Raw genomic sequence first — 20,923 nt, 5'->3', positions numbered from 1 at the left:
TGCTGCGAAAGGTGGATATACACTGTACTAGTGCCGACATTGTGCATGCTCTGTTGCCTGTGTCTATGTGCCTGTGGTTCTGTCAGTGTGATCATGTGATGTATCTGACCCCAGGAATGTGTCAATAAAGTTTCCCCTTCCTGGGACAATGAATTCACGGTGTTCTTATTTCAATTTCCAGGAGTGTAGAAGTTGGAATCGAATAACAGTGCACACATTCGCTGGTTTTATGTACACGCACCTTTTTCAGACCACTTTTACGGTTACTGCAAATGGTTTACACTCATGCTACCCTTTCTTGGTTTTAAAACTATGTTATTTGCAGATAACTGTATTTCTCCATGGATATTCACGTTCTGCAGTCAATCCTGTGATCTTGTGATTTCCTGTGTGCTCCTCCATTTTCAGGGACAGTGCCAGTCTCAGCATTCTTAAGGAAACCTATTTCAAGTTTATAATTGTGCTGTTTGAGACATTCGCGATGTAATAAATGCTTCATTGATTCACGTGAATCGCTTCGGATAATGTTGTGAAAGTTGCACTATATGTCATTGAGGCAGCTGCTCGTCACCTGTTTGATCCCAAGTTTATCACGCTAAGTTGTGATTCAGTTGTATTAGAGCATGGAATATTTTTATTATGTTTTCATATTAGTTTCAAAGAAAATGGCAGTATACGTAATCCTAAAAGTAGTGTATTATCTCACATTATTTCTACAGTATGACATTGATTAGGTCATTTACAGATTCTATGTTTGTAGAAGCGTACTGATTTGAAGTTAACGATGTCGTCAAGACAGGTCCCAAGGGTATTTTAGATCAAAAATGTATTTTCCTGGGTGTCACTGTTATGAAGTAAGCCGAATGCAGGCGGCCGTTACCACGGGCTAGCGATAATCGGGGTTGTTTTTCTAACACTGCGACTGGGGGCGCCTGAGTTATTGATTGCGATTAACACAGTGAACTGATCCGTAAATTTTTTTGTTATGATATTAACTTACAGGCATTAAAATGCGGACGTTCAAGTGAAAATTCATGTAGTTCGCTGTTATGAGTTAGAGCGTGTAGCTGTATAGAACTTGAATATTCTTGACCTTTTCACTGACTGGAAGTGTCACAGGAAAACTAAATGATAGCAGATCAACATATTTTTCAGCTATGTGGACTTTCTGAATGTGGAAAATTATAGTTGCTAAAACGATCTTTCTTGAGTCGAGAAAATCAATTTCAGCCATGGTTTCTCCAATAGCACTCGACCGAAACAAGGCACAAAATTTTCGAGTAACCACTACAACCTTCGTCCCTCTAAAAACCTAAAGCAAACAATATGTGGCAAATGCTACCCTTTCTATACTTGAGACTATTTTGTAATGCTCAAACAAAATTTTAAAGTTCGAAATATACAAAATTCAATACATAACTACAAAGGATATATCAGAACTTCAAGTGAAATTTGACAGTTGAGAAATACACTCGAGTAAGGTAATCGTCAACAGACCAAACATAATAATTCAGAACATACATACCAAACCAGTTTTGTTTTAGGTGACTTAACTGTGAATGTTGTTTGCACACTTTAACGCTGCTCACATATCCTTTGTGAACAATGGCTTCACCATTATGTAATTGCAAGTTGTTCACTCGGTTTAGTGAAGTTATTTCGGGCAGAATATCAGACTACAATAATAAACTATTTGTATTTGTGATCAACGCCAGGTCAGAAACGTAGCCGAGTTGCGACCTTTACCTGAGCGGACGCTGGCTGGCGTTAAGTGATTGATTGGTTGATTGCGGAAGGGGGGAGGGGGGGGACCAAACAGCGGGGTCACCGGTCCCATCGTATTAGGGCTAAATGGGGAGGAAACCGGCGGTGTTCTTTGAACGGCACCATCCCGGCGTCAAGTTACCGTGGGGTTGTGGCTGGTGGTAAGTGGTAGCTGCATGGCCAGGAAAGTCCCGAGCACAAATCATTCTACTCACATGCTCTTCTAAAAGACCAGACACTGTTGACGATCCAAAATTGTTGGAAATAGACTGTTCTGATGACTCAGTCATGAGCTCTTTCGCGAAAACGTTTCTGAAGTGTTTTGTTATTTCTGCTGGCCGCGCTGGCCCAGCGGTTCTAGGCGCTTCAGTCCGGAACCGCGCGACTGCTACGGTCGCAAGTTCGAATCCTGCCTCGGGCAGTTAGGTTTAAGTTGTTCTAAGTTCTAGTGGATGTTAAGTCCCATAGTGATCAGAGCCATTTGAACCATTTTTTGTTACTTCTGATGGGTTAGGAAGTATCAGAACTTGCTTCGATAAAATTAAAGGAATCTGTGGCTCAAAATCGCTTCACTGCACCCACGTTTACCACTAGACCACGAACAGATACACCACTACCACAGCTTGAGCAGGTGGTAACATTCCTTCTAGAATATTGAATTCGATAACGACTTCTGAACTGGAATGTCCCTTGCGTCTATCTCCAACTACCATTCCGCATTCAGTCTCTTAATTCCAGTCAGGCGGCCACAATCACGTCGGAAGCCTTTTCTTATAACTCACTCACCTGAGTGCAACTGACTGCTTAGCTTTTTTTTTTCTTTATTGTATTTCAATTCCCCATCGGGGCGGGCTGGCAGCAGCATACGCGCTGCTCTTCAGCCGAAAGACATAGAACAAACAAATAGAAGACATTTAAATATAACAAAGGAGAGAATATGGTGAACATAGATATAGAAAAGGGGGAACATCATGAAAGGCAATAGACTAAAAAAGGGGTGACTGTAAAAAAAATATTTAAAAGTAGCACACACAAAAAGTCACACATGGCGACAATTAAAAGAACACAAGGCACAGTATGATTGGAGCATAAAAAGTATCGACAGATGGCGTAGCACATAACAAACACTGACGGCGAACCTCAACGCAGTACACAATTAAAATCACACCTCTTGACGCACAGGAGAAACAGCACTAAACACAACACTGATGTGGCACACTGACGATGATCAAAATGGAGGATCTACCAGGCGCAAGGAGATGAGGGAGGCCGGACGAAGGGAGTGAGGCAGGGAGGGGGGAAGAGAGGGGGGAGATGGGCGGGGAGCGCGCTGAAGAGGGCCGAGTAGGGAGGGATGGGGGAAGGAAAGACGCAAGTTTGGGGTGCAGGGTCTCAGGTGGGGGGGGAGGGAAGGAGGGAAATCCGCTCTGGAAGAAGGGGGGAGAGGAAAAAGGGGGCCCTGGGGAGGTGGGGCGAACAAGCCCAGGTTATAGTTGGAAGGAAGGGTAGATGTCATGGCGAAGTTCGTCGTCCGGGAGCGGGAGGCGCTGGAAATTGCCCTGATGAAGGAGATGGGGGTGTGGAGGTGGAGAGAGGGAGGGATACAGCGATAGAGGCGCGGCAATGGGCGGGGGGTGGAGAGGAAGGAGGAAACCAGAGGGTGGGGGAGATCAAGCCTGCAGACAACGTAAAGGATGCGGAGATGTTGGAGAAACAGGAGGAGGTGGGGGAAGGGGATCAGTTCATACAGGAGCCGTGTGGGGGAAGGAAGGCGGATACGGAAGGCAAGGCGGAGCGCATGGCGTTCAAGGATTTGGAGGGCCTTGTAAAAGCGGGTGGGGGCGGAGATCCAGGCAATGCTGGCATAACAGAGGATAGGACGGATGAGGGATTTGTAGGTGTGGAGGATGGTAGAAGGATGCAATCCCCATGTCCGGCCAGACACGAGTTCAGAAGGTGGAGGTGGGAATGGGCTTTCTGCTGGATGGTCTGGAGATGAGGGGTCCAGGTGAGGTGTCGGTCGAGGGTGAGGCCAAGGTATCTCAGGGTGGGGGTGAGCTGGATGGGACGACCATAAAGGGTGAGGTAGAAATCATGGAGGCAAAAGGAGCGAGTGGTGCAGCCTATGATTGCCTGGGTTTTGGAGGGGTTGAGACGAAGGAACCACTGGTTACACCAAGTGGTGAACTGGTTAAGGTGGGTTTGGAGGGACGTTGGGACAGTTGAAGGGTAGGATAGAGAGCCAGGAAGGCAGTGTCATCAGCATACTGGAGAAGGTGGACTGGTGGGGGTGGGTTGGACATATCAGCCGTATACAAGAGATAAAGGAGAGGGGAGAGGAAAGAACCCTGGAGGACGCCAGCCACGGGATGAAAGATACCAGAGTTGGTGTTGTGGAGGGTGAAATAGGAAGGGCGGTGTGAGAGGAAGGAAGCGACGAGACGGACAAAATTGATAGGCAAGGCGTAGGTTTGCTGTTTAAAGAGGAGACCGGGATGCCATACACGGTCATAGGCATTTTGGAGGTCAAGGGAAACAAAAATGGCGGAGGGACGGGAGTTGAGCTGGAGGGACAGAAGGTGAACGAGGTTTAGGAGTTGGTCTTCAGCAGGGAAGGAGGGTCGGAAGTCAGACTGGATAAGGGGGAGGAGGTGGTGTTGAGTAAGGTGCTGATGGATACGGTGGGAGAGGATGGATTCAAAGACCTTACTGAAGACAGAGGTGAGGCAGATGGGACGATAGGAAGAGGCGGCAGAAGGGGGTTTGTTGGGTTTGAGGAATAAGAGGACGCAGGAGGTCTTCCACAGGTCAGAGTACAAGCCAGTAGAGAGGATGACATTATAGAAATGGGCGAGGACAGTCAGGAAGGAATAGGGGCTTTCATGAAGGCGGCGGTAGGTGACACAGTCGTGACCAGGGGCCGTGTTGTGTTTGGACCGGAGGATAAGTTTAATGTCTTGTGCTGTGATGGGAGTGTTTATGTCGGAGGGGGGCAACTGCCCCAAGTACTGGAGACTAGGAGCAAGTGGAGCGACCCAGGTATCGTCACGTTCCATGATGGTGGGGAAAAGAGAATAATCAAAGTGGGGATGTTCTGGGATGGAGAAGACCTCGGAAAGGTGGGAAGCGAAGTGGTTGGCCTTAGTTGGTTTTAGTAGGAACAAGGGCGTCCACAGCGTCAGTAATTACCTTCTGAAGGAAGGACGAGGCATGGATGATGTCGTCAGGATGACGATAGGTAAGAGGGTGGCTTTCGACCTGGGTGGAGATGGAGTCCCAGTAGGCATTCCAGTTGGCACAGTGATAGTCATGGACGACCTTGGGAGGGGGTGCAGGGTGCGGAGCTGGAGGCGGGCGGTGAGCAGAAGTTATGGTGAGAAGGACAGGGAGGTGATCGCTTCCTGTGTGGTCAAGGACGGCGACAGCGATACGCCCATGGAGGTTGGCGGAGGCAATGACAACATCGGGGGTGGTGTCACTTTCGGGTCGGGTGTGCTGGGGAAGGGGAACAAGGTCACCTTGGATCGTGGAGAGGAACTGATGCCACCGCCGAAGGGCGGCAGGAGTGCGGCTGTGGATGTTGAGGTCGGCGGCAAACACATAGGTAGAGAAGGTGTGGTCAATGTGCGAGATGAAGTCATAGGGAAGAGGAGCAGTGGAGCAGACATAGATGGTGGCACAGGTAATGGTGAGGGAGGGGAAGAAGACGCTGAGGATAAGGTGTTCAGTGGGGTCATTGAGGAGAGGTTGTGACCAGACAGGGATATGCTTAAGGTGGCCAATCGCGACTCCACCCTGCGCACGAGGACCAGGAGCGTCAGTACGGTGGAGGATATAGGGAGAGGTGCGGATAGAATGGTGGGCCTGGAGAAAGGTTTCGTTCAAGAGGAAGGTGTCGACCTGGTGGTGGGAGAGGGTGTGTATGAGGAGGTATTTGTTGGAGCAGAAGGAGCGAATGTTCTGGAAGAGGATGCGATATTCATGCCGCATCATGGCAGGAAGGAGGGGGGGAAGAAGGGGAAGGGAAGAGGCATAAACTAGGGTGTCGAGGCGTGTGAAAGTGAAGTGGGCTTGGTTGTGGGAGTAAGTGGCGAAGGTGTTCAGGTGGAAAACGGATCGAGCGGCAAGGGAGATTTGTTGGAAGGTATGGGGGCGCTGAAAAGGGTGAATGTTTTGGAGTACAATGGTAAGGAACTGGATGATGTCGTCGGCCGTGGGGGTTGGACGGAGGGAATTGTTGGGATGGAGAGGGGGATCGACAGGACGAACAGGGACTGTACACTCAGAGGTGGCTAGAGGGGGTTTAGCTTTACACTTGTGGGAGTAGGTGGGATGGGGGCCATTGCAGGTGTTACAGGAAGGAGGAGCAGCGAGGTTGGGGCAGTTCTTAAGAAAGTGGGAGGCCTACAATGGGGACAGGTGGGGGGGTTTTTGCAGTTGGGAGTCAGGTGGTCATTGTACATCAGGCACCGCTGGCAACGGTAGGATTGGGGAGGGGATTTGGAGGATTCAACAGGGTGGCGACGGTGGTATATCAGGGCAACCTGGATGAGGAGATGGTCAATGGATGGGACGGAGCCCGCATCTCGTGGTCATGCGGTAGCGTTCTCGCTTCCCACGCCCGGGTTCCCGGGTTCGATTCCTGGTGGGGTCAGGGATTTTCTCTGCATCGTGATGGCTGGGTGTTGTGTGCTGTCCTTAGGTTAGTTAGGTTTAAGTAGTTCTAAGTTCTAGGGGACTTATGACCACAGCAGTTGAGTCCCATAGTGCTCAGAGCCATTTGAACCATTGATGGGACGGACTCAGAAAAGACCCACATGAGGTAGGTGGGACCAGAGGCATTGTGGATACGCAGGCAGAGCGGATTTCCAAGTCTGGGTGGGAGTTCAGTTCTAACAACACATCATCCTCTGTGATCACCGGGCTGAGCTCTGTGTAGGTGGGGGGGGGGGGGTGCGACGGGGTGGCTGGGGCTGACGAGGAGTGGAAACGGAAAGGAAGGGTGTCAGAGAGGGGTGGGGGCCAAACATAACTCGTGGGAGTTTCTGAAGGAGGTTTGTGTGAAAGGACGGGGACGGGGACTCGATGAGGACTGAGTCCCTGCGGGGAATGAGTTGGGAGATGGGAGCGCCAGGTAAGTACCTTCGTATCTCCATGGTGAGGGTACGAGCGTCGAGGACCTTAGGATGGGGATTTGAAAGGACGAAGGTGTGGCGGGTAGGGGCTGGGGTATGGGTGGCTGGAGGAGGAGTGGTGTCCATGAAGACGACAGGAGGAAGGGGAGGAGGTGTTGACTTTTTGTGGGAAGTGGCGGGAGCAGAGTCGGTAATGACGCACTTTTGGGGTTTTTTGGAGACTGGAGGCTGTGAGGAAGGGAGAGCGACGGAGAGGAGAGGGAGGTGACGGGTGGCAGATCCTTGTGGCGTAGTGGAGGTGCCGGGAGAAGAAGCCGGTTCAGTGGTGGCGATGGTTGCTCGGGGCGACGTGATACGTGCGGGAGATGCAGATGACGAAGCGACGGAGTGGGTGAGAGAGGGGAAGCGGCGGCGGCGGCTACGGCGTCGGCGGCGGACAGCGAGCAGGCAGGCGGACGGACGAACAGCTACAGCAGCAAGCGGCAGACGGTGCGGGCAGACAGACAGACAGACCGACTGACGGAGAGACAGACACAATCTTCGAAGACGGAGATTCCACCCTGAGAGTAGCCCAGGCTTTGTAATCTGACGCTTTCGAAGGAGGGGATCCCCCCCTCTAGATGTCGGCTGCTTAGCCAATGCTCTGCCCTTTTATACCTTGTTTATGCAATACTAACGCCATCTGTATATGTTATACCGCTGTTGCATGAGTTTTGTCACTTCACTGTAATTACTACTTCGAAGTAATAATTTAATTGTCAAGAATAACCCTTGTATGTTATGCAAAGGTTGAAGGACATGCTAGGGTGTTTTAAAAAATGGTGCAACGTTCTAGGGTATTTAATAAAAGAGAGCCACGTACTAAGAGAAGATATTGAAAACGAACTCGGAAAATTTCTTGACTTTTCTGTGGTAATAACGGGAGACCATTTTAGCACTTATAGATTAGGAGAGCCACATGATTAAAAAATAGTTACAAGGACAGAGAATTGAATGGAATTGTTCCCGGCAAGGTTTTCTGACTCGTGAGAGCTATACCTTAGGCCTCCTGACTACTCGACAGGGCAATTCTGATTCATTGACATAAACGAAGGAATCGGTGACCATGAGAATGGTGTAGCGTTAACGAATATAAGGTTATCTTCAACATGAAGTTCTTTTTCTCATTTTTTATTTTATTCCTTTTCTTTTTACAGCATTTTTAGTCATTAGGAAAGGTGGTATGCGCTTGCCTGCTTTCAAGTTACGAGGGCAGTTACCCTGCATGGGGAACTACTGTTCATCATAGATTTCTAATCACGGTGAAACTTTTCTTTTTTGATTTATAGAGATTATTGACGGAGGGGAAGATGCAAGTGCCGAAATATAGTACAGTCGACTGGGCATTGAAATTCATACATTCAGGTTTGTATTACGACTCTTAACGCCTCTACCGAGGTACGAACTATATATATATATATATATATATATATATATATATATATATATATATATATATATATATATACTCCTGGAAATGGAAAAAGAACACATTGACACCGGTGTGTCAGACCCACCATACTTGCTCCGGACACTGCGAGAGGGCTGTACAAGCAATGATCACACGCACGGCACAGCGGACACACCAGGAACCGCGGTGTTGGCCGTCGAATGGCGCTAGCTGCGCAGCATTTGTGCACCGCCGCCGTCAGTGTCAGCCAGTTTGCCGTGGCATACGGAGCTCCATCGCAGGCTTTAACACTGGTAGCATGCCGCGACAGCGTGGACGTGAACCGTATGTGCAGTTGACGGACTTTGAGCGAGGGCGTATAGTGGGCATGCGGGAGGCCGGGTGGACGTACCGCCGAATTGCTCAACACGTGGGGCGTGAGGTTTCCACAGTACATCGATGTTGTCGCCAGTGGTCGGCGGAAGGTGCACGTGCCCGTCGACCTGGGACCGGACCGCAGCGACGCACGGATGCACGCCAAGACCGTAGGATCCTACGCAGTGCCGTATGGGACCGCACCGCCACTTCCCAGCAAATTAGGGACACTGTTGCTCCTGGGGTATCGGCGAGGAACATTCGCAACCGTCTCCATGAAGCTGGGCTACAGTCCCGCACACCGTTAGGCCGTCTTCCGCTCACGCCCCAACATCGTGCAGCCCGCCTCCAGTGGTGTCGCGACAGGCGTGAATGGAGGGACGAATGGAGACGTGTCGTCGTCAGCGATGAGAGTCGCTTCTGCCTTGGTGCCAATGATGGTCGTATGCGTGTTTGGCGCCGTGCAGGTGAGCGCCACAATCAGGACTGCATACGACCGAGGCACACAGGGCCAACACCCGGCATCATGGTGTGGGGAGCGATCTCCTACACTGGCCGTACACCACTGGTGATCGTCGAGGGGACACTGAATAGTGCACGGTACATCCAAACCGTCATCGAACCCATCGTTCTACCATTCCTAGACCGGCAAGGGAACTTGCTGTTCCAACAGGACAATGCACGTCCGCATGTATCCCGTGCCACCCAACGTGCTCTAGAAGGTGTAAGTCAACTACCCTGGCCAGCAAGATCTCCGGATCTGTCCCCCATTGAGCATGTTTGGGACTGGATGAAGCGTCGTCTCACGCGGTCTGCACGTCCAGCAAGAACGCTGGTCCAACTGAGGCGCCAGGTGGAAATGGCATGGCAAGCCGTTCCACAGGACTACATCCAGCATCTCTACGATCGTCTCCATGGGAGAATAGCAGCCTGCATTGCTGCGAAAGGTGGATATACACTGTACTAGTGCCGACATTGTGCATGCTCTGTTGCCTGTGTCTATGTGCCTGTGGTTCTGTCAGTGTGATCATGTGATGTATCTGACCCCAGGAATGTGTCAATAAAGTTTCCCCTTCCTGGGACAATGAATTCACGGTGTTCTTATTTCAATTTCCAGGAGTATATATATATATATATATATATATATATATATATATATATATATAACTAACTCCGTCTACAGGCCACAAGCGACCCATCGGGACCATCCGACCGCCGTATCATCCCCAGGTGAGGATGCGGATAGGAGGGGCATGGGGTCAGCACACCGCTCTCCCGGTCGTTAAGACGGTTTTCTTTGACCGGAGCCGCTACTATTCGGTCGAGTAGCTCCTCAATTGGCATCACGAGGCTGAGTGCACCCCGAAAAATGGCAACAGCACGTGGCGGCGGGACGGTGACCCATCCAAGCGCCGGCCACGCCCGACAGCGCTTAACTTCGGTGATCGCACGGGAACCGGTGTATCCACTGTGGCAAGGCCGTTGCCATATATATATATATATATATATATATATATATATATATATATATATATATATGATGGAAGATAGGCGTTCCCATATGCGACAGCGTACAACTTGCAGAGTACGAGTAGTTTAGTACTCAGCATCAGAAACCCTTCTCTGGAGTAAAATGTGGGGTTTCAGTGGATAAACCTTAATGATATGGGCAGTACGCTTTAAACACGTATCCTTACAATAAAGTTGCGAGAAATGCAAGGGACGATCCGTCATTCAATAGTTTTCCTAGAAAGTTGCTACAAAGCAAGACAGATATTCTTCAGAGATATAGTACCCCTCTTTGTTTTCGAAAGTAGAACAAAGCCAAAATTTTGGCTTCCTTTATGCCAGAAAATTGCTGAAAATCATTGCTCCTGTCGCTCGACGAAGCTAGCATTTTGTGTTATGTAATGCCAGTAACCTTATCATAATATTTGTTCAGCCGCTCAGTGATCGTACTGGCACTGAAGTGAGAATGACTTACAGAAGTTTTAAATATGAGTTCTGTCATCTCAAATTGTTTAACGGCTGTAGTTCATAATCCTTTCCGTCATTGCAAACACGTCGTAGTGATTGACAGCGACGTAAGCGATTGCAGAAATTAAATAAAGTCCATTCACTCAATTGAGATAAGGCAACGCTAGGTGACGAGATATCTCTTCTAGTCGAGACAAAATATGTGAAATAATACGCTTCCTTTGCTGCAGTCGCTGGAACAAGGAACGTGATACCAAGAAGTCCAGGACAGTTGCATTTTCACCATCAGACACATACGTGTAACAATAGGCGCACATCTGACGTCAGTCTGTTGAACAGAGATGGACCGTAGTTTTAACTCCGGTACTCTATAGCAAGAGATACGCAAACTTTCTTCGGACAACGATGGGTATCACTGCTTTTCTAGCCAACTCGTTCTTCATATAACTGCTAGATCCACTTCAAACATGAGTAAGGGAACTGTGAAAACCTATGCTTAATGAAATATTCAACGTATCATATTAAATTAATCGCAGGTATATAAAGACTTTTCCTCTTAATGGACATAGCTGTAACTCGATGGTAAGAAGTTACAGTTGTAAGGCAAGTGGCGGACACAAAATGTATGTAAGAATAAATTAAAAAAAAACCGAGTGTTAGTCTCTATAGGGAACTGTACCTATGGCATGCTGTTTCTTGTATTAATACAATTACCGCAAGGTTTTGCTGTTTATTTACATTGAAAGCTAGTTTCAAGTGAATTATCACTAGCTGCTAGATGATCAGAATTTATGTGTTCCTAACAAAGAGCTAGAATATGAATAATAGCGGGTGGTTCGCAAATTAGACTGAAACAGTACACATTGTGTTTGAAGTGTTATAGAAATGCTTGCCCTGTCCTTAAATGACTACATAGTTTTGATGGAAAAATGCGTAAATTGTGATAATCTTGCACTGCACGCCACGTGCAAAAAATCGTGATGCAAGGCGTACTTTCCAAGTCTAGGAATGATATGGATATCCTTTATGTACATTCGCTAATATGCATACACAATAAGTATGTGAACAGAAATATGTACCAACCAGTCTAAATATATACTCACTAAATCCGTACACACTGAAAACCTGCACACTGAATACTTAAGCACACTGCTGCCTAAGATTCAAGTAGCATCTCGATCAGATGTAATTCACACGCAGCTTTAATTTTTTTGCTAATTCGTTTCTGTATCAAGCTGTTGCTGGGTAAACGTCTAGTTAGTAATTTTCTCCTCACAATCTTAATTTGGCCACATATTGCCTCTGCTGGGAGTAATTTCGAAAGAGTGAATGACAGCGATGTGAAAATTATGGAGCATTTAAGCAAGAGTTAAAAATACATTTTCTGAAGGACGGCATCTCGATCCTCGATGCCTAACCCCAACAGCCTGTATTCAGACAGCTACAACGAGATGTTCTCTTCTTCCCACTTACTCCAGCACTTATAAACGGGCGTGTTTACTTTTAATTTCCGGCTTTTGGAAACTACGATATCAGAGCCGCAGGCACCACACCTTGTAGGAGCTTCGTTAAATATTTCCATGCGGGAAGTTCCACAGATTAATCTCACGGCTAAAACGAATATGAGGTGGAGACTGAGTTTTAATATACAAGTTGTGTATGCTATTTACTTCCCGAATGGTGTAGATCTTACTCCTGGACGTCACAACTTCACAGTAAAAAACTAAGAAATATCATCAGCATTAACTCATTTTTTGGGCGCGTCTGTTCCCTAAATTTTGCCATTTTTAACTGCAAGATAGATGTATTTGGTGTACTGATGCAGAACGTCGTGGAGATCTCGCTACACGTGAGAGCTGCAGACTATATGGTAAATATGACATACGTGATACAAACTGTATATCAAGTTGATCAGGTGTGTTCAACCATATGCTTCTTCTTCCTTCGACATTGCACGATAGTTGGGTGACATGAGGCGCCGAGTGCGGCGGCTCATTAAACATCATAGTCTTAATTCAGTTTTAACTTTTGAATCACAACTGTACCTTTGCCACCCATTTCTAATCGTTTTCACCCGAATTCCTCAGCTGAAATTGTGCAATTGTAGAATCATATGCTCTTGGAAAGAAACACGTCTAAAAAACAAGGAGTATTGATAAATGTGGAAGTCACGACGCGTTAAAAAAGGAGAAGTAAATTGAGATCGTCCTCACGACATAAGACAGACAAATACATTTACTTAAGCCTAAACTTCTTTACCGATCCACGGTAATCACAACGAGTACAATTTATGTCAGCAATATATACCGAAGATATGATGAATACGACTTTTGAATGAGAACTAGAGGTTTCTCTCTAATCGTCTACTTACACATTCAGGTCAAGCTCACATCTTGTGATCTTGAGTCCTAAAATTAGTCTTTTGCAGCTCTCCAAGCTGGAGTATCCAATCTAAGTCTTTTGTCATACATCTTTCACACTGGATCCATTTGAAGCTGTTTACTGGAGTCAAACCGAGGTGTCTTCTAGAAATTTTTCCCTCTACACGGCCAGCTATTACGAAATGAACCATTTCCTATCTGTCTGTCAGTTCATTATACCAAGATCGGCCATCACATGTTTGAAATTTCCGAATCCCCGATTTGATTCAGTACCATTTAATTATTTATCGTATCAACCCATATAACATCCATGACTCTTACGTACCGACGCATCTCAAAAACTTCACTGTTTTCCGTATTTTCTTATTGTTTATCTTTCACGTTTAATTTAACATATAATGGTATACTCTAAACAAATACTTCGAAGAAAAGACTACCTTAGTTTAAACTCATACATAAACATATTTCCCTTGTACAGAAAGGCTCTTGATGCTGTTGTCTACCTGCATTAAAAACTCTCTTTACTTCAGCCATACTTAAGCTATTTTGTTGTCCAAATAACAATACTCGTCTATTACATTCATTGTCTTGTTGCCTAATGTTATTCCATCACCAATTAATTTAATTTAGCTGCACTGGATTATCCATGTTTTTCTTTTGTGATACTCATCTTTTAACATCTCATCGAGGTATTATCCACTCTGTTCATTTCCCAAGTCCTTTTCCTCTCCGAAGCACAATGTCATCGACAAGTCTTAAAGTATTTACTTTCACTCCCTGAACCGTCTTGTACTGCTTCCTCATAGGACTGAACGAACAACAAGGGGGGATGGGCTTCAGCCTCGCATGTGGACCTTTAAGTTGTTGCCTTTCATATCTCTCTATTTTTGTAGCGACAGTCTTGTTTTTGTAAAAGTTGAAGATAATCTTGTGTTCCCTGTAATTTATTTTTGTCAAATTTTCATTTCGAAACATCTGTTGATTGTCGTTATTCAAACTGTATTGTCAGATAAATCGTAGGTGATCTTTACTGCATCGCGTGATCACCCATTTCTCCGTGACACAATTAGTTTTCTCTTTGGTCGACTTATACCAGTCTTTCCACTCTGCTATAAATAGTTCGTGTTAGTATTTCGTAACCATGGGTGACTGAACTGATCTTTCAGTAATACACTTTTCAGCACGTTCCTTCTTTCTTTTCTAACTGCAACATTATTTTCAAAATCTGTCTCACTTAGCCAGAGTATCACGTATAACATATATCACGATTGATAATAATGTGCGTGAATGTCGTCTTCTCGAGATGCCTTTTTTCAATTATGGACTTTCAGTCGTGTATCAGTTTCTTCTCTCAATGTCTCTTTCCATGACATTTTCATAGAGGTTCTGTTCCTTATGTAGGCCTTCTATACAGCAAAATGTGTTTGGGTAAAAATCCTACGTCGAGATCTCAAATTTTCTTTACTGATTGCCGCACATCTCCCTCCATTGGCACTGTTAAGGAACAACGTCTATATTATCTTTCCATCTTTCAGCCTTTCCTCCTTTGGATCAGCTGGTTTGTCATTTGTTGAATTGGGTTATAAAGAGTAACAGACTACCGATAGCCACGCATAGAGCTACAGCTATGTATTAGTTATCTTCCACAGCCATTCTTTCTCTGCCATTTTACATTGTATCAACCTCATTTTTATATGTCCATGTTCCCTTTTGTTTGTTTCATTTGTTGCTGTCTTGTATTCCTTAATTGGTTATGGAATATTTTTTACTGAGCCTTGTGTTTGTTGCTAACATTTTCTTTCCTAGCTTTCCTTTCTCATCTCTCATAGCCACTCATTCATCTTCTGTTATATTTCTTTTGCGTATTTCGATCTGCCGTTTTCTAACACTCCGCTGATTATTTCAATTTATCCATGTCCCATCTACTTAATTTCCTGACTTTCTAGAATTTAATCAGTTTTAATAAGCATTTTGTAAGCATCAAATTATAATCAGTATTGACGTTTGGTCGTGAAGATGTTGTGCAGTTAAAACTCTGGAATATTTTAGTGCATGCAAGTACCTTCCGTACGGCTTACATAACTCCATAAGAAACGTCAGAGTTACCAGTTTCCATCAACAAGCACGCGCTAGGCACGAAGTAGCATAGGACTGCTGTTTCAGACGGCGTTCCCTGAGCTGGTGTTTGGAAGCAGTGGCCACCTAGTTCCTCGCAACCCACGGCACGTAGTTTACACTTTGTAATGAGGCAATTTATATACATGGAAGGAACCGAACGACGAACGGCCCACAGCGGAATCTACTGGCGAACTGGTGGAACCGCTTTTAATTTCTCCTCAGAACAAAAACCTCTGAAAATAGCTGCCGTGGTGGTAAGTAACTTCCTAAACTTGACACAGGCGTCGTCGGCAAGTAACACTGCTACCGTTAGAATTTAATGTAAAGTCAGACGCCCGCAAGTCGCTTTTTACTTGTTTTTTTATTATTAGTTACTTATTATAAGACCATAAGATAGTTTGTGACTATGGTACAGAACTTAGTTCTGAGCTTTTGATGCGATAACATCGGGAGATTATCTGAAGATCCTCCCATTGGTAAAGCGAACCTCATCTTTTCACGAGTGTTCTTTTCGTCTAATCATCGCTGCTCACTTGCCATTTCCATGTGTTTCTATTCACCCAATCTCCTTTCTGGATGTCCCTGACCACCATTTCCATGTAGACACCTTCCTTCCATGTTCTTGTTGGGTGTCCCCTCTTCCTCCTCCATTGTGGAGCCCATTTTAAAATTTGTTTTGGCCACCTATGATCTCCGTCCTTTATAGATGACCTAGCCACAATAGCTTTGTTGTTTCTGTTGAAGCGAGTGTCATGTTCCCAGTTCCTATTCTGTCCCTGGTTGTGAAAGGAATATATAATCCATCCTCGAAATGTCACAGTGTGTTCTCCAAAAGTCAATTTCCAAAGCCAGTGGCTTCTTGCAGTGACTCGTACTCAGCTCTTAAGTCACTGCACCTTGTGTAGACAAACCTTAAAGGTTTCATAATTTGATTCCTCAATTTTTTTTAAATTCTATTCGGGAGAACAGAGTTGAGTTTCTAACGTAATTACATCGTCACTCACATCCAGATACGACGTTTATGATTATGTTTGTAAGCGTCATTTCTGAGCAGCTGGAGTAGCATACCGCCGTCGGCTGCTTCTGTGAAGCTGTGAACCTACACTACTGGCCATTAAAATTGCTGTACCACGAAGATGGCGTGCTACAGACGCGAAATTTAACCGACTGGAAGAAGATGATGTGATATGCAAATGATTAGCTTTTCAGAGCATTCACACAAGGTTGCCGCCGGTGGCGACACCTACAACATGTTGACATGAGAAAAGATTCCAGCAGATTTCTCATACACAAACAGCAGTTGACCGGCGTTGCCTGGAGAAACGTTGTTGTGAGTCTCGGAGGGGAAATGCGTACCATCACGTTTCCGACTTTGATAAATGTCGGATTGTAGCCTATCGTCATTGCGGTTTATCGTATCGCGTCACTGCTGCTCGCGTTGGTCGAGATCCAATGACTATTAGCAGAATATGGAATCTGTGGGTTCAAGAGAGTAATACGGAACACCGTGCTGGATCCCAACGGCCTCGTATCATTAGCAATCGAGATGACAGGCATCTTATACGCATGGCTGTAACGGATCGTGCAGCCACGTCTCGATCCCTGATTCAACACATGGGTTCGTTTGCAAGACATTAACCATCTGCATGAACAGTTCGATGACGTTTGCAGCAGCATGGACTACCAGCTCGGAACCAATGGCTGCGGTTACCCTTGTCGCCGCATCACAGACAGGAGTGCCTGCGATGGTGTACTCAAAGACGAACCTGGGTGCACGAGTGGCAAAACGTAATTTTTTCGGAAGAATCCAGGTTCTGTTTACAGCATCATGATGGACGCGCACGTGTTTCGCGCCACCGCGGTGAACGCACATTGGAAGCGTGTATTCGTCATCGCCATACTGGCGTATCACCTGGCGTGATGGTAAGGGGTGCCATTGGTTACACGTCTCGGTCACCTCTTGTTCGCATTGACGGCACTTTGAACAGTGGACGTTACATTTCAGATGTGTTACGACCCGGGGCTCTACCCTTCATTCTATCCCTGCAAAACCCTACATTTCAGCAGGATAATGCACGACCGCATGTTGCAGGTCCTGTACGGGCCTTTCTGGATACAGAAAATGTTCGACTGCGGCCCTGGCCAGCACATTCTTCAGATCTCTCACCAATTGAAAACGTCTGGTCAATGGTAGCCACAACTGACTCGTCACAATACACCTGTCACTACTCTTGATGAATTGTGGGAATCGTGTTGAAGCTGCATTGGCAGCTGTACCTGTACACGCCATCCAAACTCTGTTTGACGCAATGCTCAGGCGTATCAAGGCCGTTATAACGGCCAGAATTGGTTGTGCTGGGTACTGATTTTTCAGGATCTATGCACCCAAACTGCGTGAAAATATAATCACATGTCAGTTCTAGTATAATATATGTGTCCAATGAACACCCGTTTATGATTTGCATTTCTTCTTGGTGTAGCAATTTTAATGGCCAGTAGTGTATTTTCTAATAGAACCTGTCACTGGCTTAGGAAGCAGACAGGTGACCGCCGTGTCAAACGTACCTCATGTTTGCTCGACACGAAGTAGTAATTAGCATTTCCGAGACGTGGCATGTCCTCCGCAACTCCAGCGAACTTCTTCGGATTATCGGTCAGGACTTATTGTAAAATTTAGCTTTGGAGTTAAATGAACGCTTCTCGCACTGCTCTCCTAAGGCCCATTTTGGTTTCGTTCATCCTTTGTCAGCTACTTTTTGTACCTTTCTACGACCGTTACTGAAGAACGACGGGACTTTTTATCTTTCATACTCGTTCTCACCACTCACTGGTGTAGTCTGTAGTGGTTCAAATGGCTCTGAGCACTGTGGGGCTTAACTGCTGAGGTCATCAGTCCCCTAGAACTTAGAACTACTTAAAGCTAACTAACCTAAGGACATCACACACATCCATGCCCAAGTAGGATTCGAAACTGCGACCGTAGCGGTCGCGCGGTTCCAGACTGTAGCGCCAAGAACCGCTCGGCCACTCCGGCAGGCAGGTCTAGTCTGTAGTGTAAAACGTTTATGAATTTCATTCATTTCATCTCCACTCTTCGACTCCCAGAGCTGCGTGTCTCAAATTAACTGACAAGATACGCTGCAAATTCTTCTGTGAGTTTTGCTATGCTTTTACTCCATTTTTCTTCTGACAAATGTAGTGTACGATACTGTAACACTCTTAGTTACTAATTTATTACTCTACATCGGATAGTTTTTCATTGAGCTATGATACAGATTATTCTCAACCTTAAGTAATACTAAACATTTCATTTTAGCGTCCTTATTTATCTAACCACCGGACAAACATCGTTCCTAATCATACGTAACTTGAGTTTCGTATTACTTGTAAAATCTTCGTTTACCTTACCTAATTTGTATCACAGTCATTGCTGATCGTTTATATTTGCTTAGGCGCTCCTGAGCTGTTCTAATCACTTACTCTTCTGCTCGAATCGGTTCTGACAGTCTTTTACAATATTATCTGCTACTTCTGCAGCAAAATCCCTTTTTTACTCACAGGAAATCAATTACATAATGTCTATGGATGATTTCTTTCTATCATTTACTGTGCCTCTGGTTTATTAAGATGTTCGTCCTGAAGATTAAATTAGGTTTCACGATCACACAGGAATTAGGCATGTAACAGTGATTCATGCTGGTACTGCTTGAAATGGTCACGTCATTTAAATATCTAGCCACAAGGTTGCAAAAGAACTTGAAATGGAACTGGCGTGTTAGGATCGTGGTAGGGAAGACGAGTGGTTGACTTTATTGGTAGAATTTTTTCGGAAGGTATTCTTCATTTGTAAAGGAGACCGCCTAGAGGTGAGCTGCTAGATTTGTCAGTGGTAGGTTCGAACAACACGCACGTATTACTGAGATACTTCGAAAACTCAAATGGAAATCACTGCAGGAAATTCAGTGTTCCTTTCGAGGTGCACTATGACAAAATTTATAGAATCGGCATTTAAACCTGGCTGTGGAAGAATGCTACTGCCACCAACGTACATTTCGCTTAAGGGCGACGAAGAAAACTATGAGAAAATAGGGCTCTTACAGAGGCATATAGACAGTAGCCTTCCCCACCTTCTATTTGCAATTGTGGTATATGCTATGGATATAAGTGCGGTTACTTTTATTGGTGACTGAGGACAGTGTACCGAACAACATTAGAGGACTATTTACTTCATTTGCAGACTAGTTATTATAGCTATTAGGAATAGCACGTTTTTAGATTGGTTAGTATCTCCTAATACGTGTGGCAACATCAAGTCATTGTGCTTAATTTCCTCTGAGCAGCAGGTGAGATGCTGAAGTGTGGACATGGTGATGCAAACAGTTTATTCAAAATTGACAGGCCTGGTCGACTTAGTAGTGCAGTGATGACGGTCAAGAAAACATGAGGTAGTAAATTATGTGACGTGTCTGTGGGCAGACTGACACACTGAAGTCGGTACATGTTAAGGTAAAAATGATCAAATATCTTCACTCAAACCCCTAACACGCTGTATATGCCAGACACTGATAAAGTTCTTAGATCTTCAGCATATCTGAAATTCAAATAATTGGAATTACTGACAGAGCTGTACAATTTTCAACATCACTAACTACTGCACATTGGCGGCGTTTCGCTGGTGGATGTTGTTCCTCGGTTTTCGAAATGTGCTGAGCCAGTGTGTTTGCGTCACATCATAGGTCCAATCACAGAACACACATATATGCATACATAGATACCACATATATTCACACACATACACGAAATTTCAATTTTTGCCTGGGATAGTGGGCAACAATGTCCCAAACACAATTTAAAATAGTTCAAATACACCAGTCCTACTGAACCTATTACAAGGTTTCCCTTGGTCGTCAAATGGCTCTGAGCACTATGAGACTTAACATCTAAGGTCATCAGTCGCCTAAAACTTAAAACTACTTAAACCTAAGTAACCTAAGGACATCACACACATTCATGCTCGAGGCAGGATTCGAACCTGCGACCGTAGTGGTGCGCGGTTCCAGACTGAAGTGCCTAGAACCGCTCGGCCACACAAGCCAGCCTCGGTCGTCAATCGATTGCCAAGACTACAAATCCCGTCCATATGACCCAGTTTGGTTTCCCTCTGCCCACCTCCAAGCATTCTGGGATGTTTCATGTTTGGTGGAAACAAACGAAATTGTGCAACATCCAGTCTTGCTCTCACGAGTTTGGAATGAAAGATGTAAACAAATAAAATGAAAGCTGCATGGCACTCTATTCCATCACTGGGTAAGTGGATGGTTGCAGCTGGCCTTCCTATAATCGTATAATACTTTTAGCCCTTCGGAATAAACTACCATCTCATCTAGCAACAAGATAGTCCAGTGAAGCTGTCAGAAAAAAAGCCTCTACATTGCAAAAGGTAGGGTACAAGATTTTATTTTTTAACTCGTTCATATGGTTGGAAAGGTTAGAAAACCGAGTTTTGCCAACAAAATTTCTCTTGGGAAAACTTGCTGCAGTCAAAAAACTTCGAAAATTCCGGACTTTTTTCAGTTTTGCAAAATATCTCAGATTCATTTGCTCCTATCGCTTTGACGTCTATTTTCTTTTTTAAAGAGCACAAAATTCTCTACAAATTTGGTTCTTACCATTTGTTTCTACTCCCAGTATCTCAGGCGCTACAGCGCGTCAAAAAATACCAATTTTTCAAATTTCGAGCAAAG

The sequence above is a fragment of the Schistocerca nitens genome, chromosome 1 (genome assembly GCF_023898315.1).
Source record: "Schistocerca nitens isolate TAMUIC-IGC-003100 chromosome 1, iqSchNite1.1, whole genome shotgun sequence".
Classification (NCBI taxonomy): Eukaryota; Metazoa; Arthropoda; class Insecta; order Orthoptera; family Acrididae; genus Schistocerca; species Schistocerca nitens.
The sequence above is the reverse complement of the archived record's forward strand: the minus strand, read 5'-3'. Positions refer to the sequence as shown.